The sequence below is a fragment of the Schistosoma haematobium genome, chromosome 1, assembly GCF_000699445.3.
Source record: "Schistosoma haematobium chromosome 1, whole genome shotgun sequence".
In the NCBI taxonomy this organism is placed as follows: Eukaryota; Metazoa; Platyhelminthes; class Trematoda; order Strigeidida; family Schistosomatidae; genus Schistosoma; species Schistosoma haematobium.
In genome coordinates this window covers 65,106,354-65,111,660 of record NC_067196.1, presented here as the reverse complement: position 1 = coordinate 65,111,660, position 5,307 = coordinate 65,106,354, and positions in this window count along the sequence as shown.

Below are 5,307 nucleotides of genomic sequence, written 5' to 3'. Positions count from 1 at the left end.
AGACGCTGTTTCAAAATTCAGTAATAAGGATAGGAGGTCATAATAATCCTTTCAGTTTGTAACGATGTAGAGGTTCAACATCGTTCTGAATACATCAACAGAAGGTGCTGATATTCCCGTAATTCACTACTCGGTGCGAGAAACGAAAGTCCAGACGTAAACGATTTGATCTCGGTTTTTGAACTTTCTTCGAGTGTCCTCTCAGATGATCAGTCCTTGACGAAAGTAAAAGATAAGACATGTTAATACCAAGGTCATCATTCAGTATACGATAAGCCAATATTAGATCGCCCCGTACTCTATGGTAAGATAACGTAAATAAATTAAGTTGTTTCAGTTTGTCTTCATAAGATAGGCCAGATAAACCTTTTACCATCTTATTACCTCGTCTTTGGACTCTTCCCAGCATATCTTCTTCATGCTTGAAACAAAGGCTCATTGCTTGAATCCCATACTCCAGATGTGGTCACACATAAATCGGGTATAATAATTTAAATATTTCGTCATATAAATAATGGAAAGACGTACCAATAGACCATAACACCCTATAGCCTTTAGCAGCAGCAGCCTCGCAGTGACTAGTGGTTTTCAGATCAGACCTGGAACATTTCTGAGTGAAAAAAAGAAAATTGATTGTTTTTTGAAATTTGAATCACAATTCCTAAATGCTTTTAACGTTTACTGCTACTAGCCTTTTTATGTCTATCTTTAACTTACTTACTTACTTACTTACTTACTTACTTACGCCTGTTACTCCTCGTGAAGGAGCATAGGCCGCTCATCAGCATTCTCCATCCAACCCTATCCTGGGCAATCCTTTCTAGCTCCGTCCAGTTGTAATTCATCGTTTTCATATCTGCTTCTATCATCCGACGCAATGTGTTCTTTGGCCTTCCTCTTTTTCGCTTCCCTTCAGGATTCCAAGTTAGGGCTTGCCTCGTGATGCAGTTTGACGATTTGCGTAATGTATATCCTATCCATTCCCATCGTCTTTTCCTAATTTCTTCTTCAGCTGGAAGTTGGTTTGTTCTCTCCCACAGAAGGTTATTGCTGATGGTATCCGGCCAATGGATGTTGAGTATCTTGCGTAGACAGTTATTTATAAATACTTGTACTTTCTTGATTGTGGTTGTTGTAGTTCTCCAAGTTTCAGCTCCATACAGTAGAACTGCCTTGACGTTCGTATTGAAGATTCTTACTTTGATATTGGTTGAAAGGTGTTTTGAGTTCCATATGTTCTTCAATTGTAGGAATGCGACCCTTGCTTTGCCGATCCTCGCCTTTACGTCTGTATCGGATCCTCCTTGTTCATCGATGATGCTTCCCAGGTATGTGAAGGACTCTACATCTTCCAGAGTTTCGCCATCAAGTGTGATTGGATTGCTGTTCTCCGCTTTGAATTTGAGGACCTGAGTTTTCCCTTTGTGTATGCTGAGGCCTACTGATGCAGAGACTGCTGCTACACTGGCTGTCTTCATCTGCATCTGTTCGTGTGTACGTGATAGGAGGGCTAGGTCATCTGCGAAGTCCAAATCGTCTAATTGATTCTGAGCTATCCATTGTATTCCGTGTTTTCCTTCAGATGTTGAGGTCTTCATAATCCAGTCGACCACCAGAAGAAAGAGGAAGGGAGAGAGTAAACAGCCTTGTCTGACTCCGGTCCTTACTTGGAATGCATCTGTCAGCTGTCCTCCATGCACTACTTTGCACTGTAGTCGGTCGTATGAGTTCCGGATAATATTGACAATCTTCTCAGGAACTTCGTAGTGTCGAAGAAGTTTCCATAATGTCCTCCTATCTACACTGTCGAATGCCTTTTCATAATCAATGGAGTTGATGTATAGTGATGAGTTCCACTCAACTGATTGTTCGACGATGATCCGTAGTGTTGCGATTTGGTCTGTGCACGACCGATCCTTACGGAATCCAGCTTGTTGATCTCGAAGTTGGGCGTCTACTGCATCCTTCATCCGGTTCAGCAACAATCTGTTGAAGACTTTCCCTGGTATTGACAGTAGTGTTATGCCTCTGTAGTTTTCACATTTGCTCAGATCTCCTTTCTTTGGAATCTTGACGAGGTGTCTTTCTTTCCAGTCCATCGGCACTTGTTCCTCCTTCCAAATCTTTTTGAATAGAAGATAAAGCATGCTTGTGGTTGCTTCGATGTCTGATTTCAGTGCTTCAGCTTACCAGAAAAAATAATCCATCTTTAACAATGTCATACTAATTTGAAGATGCCGCAAGTATTCCGAGATTGACAACGTCTTAACCAGTAACATCTACTATGAATCGTACCCACCAAGTGAAGTCAAAAGAAAGAAGAGAGGAGGTTCGAAGGTATATTAGATAGCCTATCAATATATCGAGGGTCGACTGATCTAATCTGGCTAGAGATTGCAGAGGATGTTGAGCACGGCGTTCCCACTCGCGACCTGGCGCGGATGAAAAACCGAGTGCTTTCAGCTAGACGGGTCCATTAAAACTAATGGGGTCAAAAATGAATGTCGAAGGTTTACAGGGCTATTTGTTCTGGGAATTTATTTACCTCCATATATGAGTTCAAATAATTCCGGATGGAATTGAATAAGCTTGCTCATGACGGACTACCATATTTAGTTGCAGTGGATCATCGATGATGGGAGAAAAACCAAATATGAGCATATATCTTGGTAGATGCAGGGAATTTCTTAAAAGAGATGGCTATTTTCCGATAATATCCTAGGCGTGCACGGTTGACGCATCACTACCTACCGCTACTAGGTTTTTGCATACGTAAGTATCCAGAGTGTTAGGAGTGTTAGGTCTTAGTAGACGGGAGCTGGAAATTGATGAGGGTCGATAAAGTTGAACGCGATATTGGTCATCGAACAGCATGGTTCGCACCACCTTAATTATATCAATTTCTTAGTAGGATTTCGTCCGTAGGATATAAAATCTTGCTTTCTATGTGCACATAATCACGGTTGTGAATGTACTCAGATACATGAATCTTATGTAACAATAGTTTTACATCATTCCTTCCATATTACGCTATTTGGTTCTCTATATCCAGGAACATCACGTTCATTATTTATTTCGGTCAGAATCATTAGTGTAGCACTCAGGCTAGTGTAGTTTGACTCCTACAAAACAGATAATACAGTGTTTCATTCTAATCCTTTTACAAACATAAACTCGAGATTTCATGCACACCGTTCCCTTTATCATTTTGAAAGGAGAAAGGACAAAATGTTTAGCAGAATAGCATGAATTCATTTTATTTCGTTGGTTCTCTTCAGCTATTTGCAACTTGTGATATTTTAAATCATAATTACAAAATGGGTCAAAATTGTTTACTCAAAACTTAAATATAGAAGAGGGTGGAGTGGTCTTAATCGTGTGTTTAAGAGGGAGCCGATAATCTCCTACTAAGATAAAAACATCATCGACTTTTTTTTATGGGGTGGGTATTACGTTTACTTTTTTATAGTGAGTGGTGGAAAGTCTGCTTGTGTAAATTAAGATCTCGCACTACATTTACTTCAGGCACTGGGTAATAAATCTATTACAACCACCTTAAAGTCTTTTACATATCTGCTCAAGGAGAAGTTATGGGAGCACATCCAAACAGATAGCACCGCTAGAATATAAAGCTCTCAGGGTTATTAAACAAAATTCCCGCAGTGAAGTCTAAGACACATTAAGTCGTTAAACGTTTGAAGAATATAAACTATTCAACACATAACATTTCAAAGTTTATCAAAGTATTTTCCTAGCACTCATTTTGTCTTGGCTTTCGGTCTCAATGGTTTCATGATCTACATATGTTTAATATTCAAAGTGTATATTTCACTTAATACAACGTCATATTCTGGTGGCTTTAATATTAATTTACCGTCATTCGATTGCCTGTTCGAATTGAACGACTTGGTTCACCTTTCTCAGACAACAGTAGGTCTCCTATAAAAAAAGGCCTATTATTGTTCCAAGGATTTAGTGTTTACGATTCTTGAAACTTTTCACTCAGTATGATGTGGTTCTAGTTATGCTGCTTTCAGTAAATTAAACTGGTTCATCAATTGAAAATGGAAATACACTCTTTGCTTGTCATAAACACATTAATTCTTTGCCACGTACCATCAACGTTTAACATAACGGATGTCTTTTAAGTTGATTGTAATCAATCCTATAGATGTAAGCTTGTTAAACTGACTTCAGGACTCTAAGTAAGGGATTGCCTCGTGATGCAGTTTGGTGATTTCCGTAATGTATGTCCTAGCCATTTCCATCGTCTTTCCATAATTTCCTCCTCATCTGGAAGCTGACTTGTTATCTTCCATGGTAGGGTGTTTCTGATGGTATCCGGCCAGTAGATGTTGAGCATCTTGCGTAGACAACTATTTATAAGCACTTGTACATTCTTGATAGTAGTTGTTGCAGTTCTCCAAGTTTCGACTCCGTACAGTGGAACTGTTTTGACGTTCGCATTGAGGATTCTGATTTTGATATTGGTTGAAAGTCGTTCTGAGTTCCATATGTTCTTCAGCTGTAGGAACGCTATTCTTGCTTTGCCGATTCCCGCCTCTATATCTTCATCAGACCCTCCACATTCATCGATGATGCTGTCCGGGTAGGTGTAAGGTTCGATCTCTTCCAAAGTTTCTCCATCAAATGTGATTGGTTTGATGTTCCACGTTCTGTATTTGAGGATCTTGCTGTTTTCTTTGTGTATGTTGAGGTCTACTGATGCAGAGGCTGCTACTACACTAGTTGTCTTCATCTGGATTTGTTCATGTGAAGAAGAGCCATGTCATCTGCAAAGTCTGAATCATTTAGTTGCATCCAAGTTGTCAACTGTATTCCATGCTTCCCTATATATGTCGAGGTCTTCACAATCCAGTCAACTACCAGAAAGTAGAGGAAGGGGCAGAGTAAACAGTCTTGCCTGACACCAGGCCTCACTTGCAATGCATCTGTCGGTAGTCCTCCATGCACGACTTTGTACTGTAACCGTCGAATGAGTTCCATATAGCGTTGACAATCGTCTCATCAAATCCATAGTGTCGAAGAGGTTTCTATAATGTTCTCCTATCCACACTGTCAGACGCCCTCTCACAGTCAGGGACGTTGATACATAGTGACGAGTTCCATTGAATTGATGGTTCATCGATGAGCTGTAGTGTCGTGATTTGGTCTGTGCACTATCGATGCCTACGGAATCCAGAATGTTGACCTCAAATTTGGGCGTCTACTGCGTCTTTCATCTGGTTCAGCAGCATTCTGTTGAAAAGCCTTCCTGGTACTGATAGTAATGTGATTCTTCTGTAG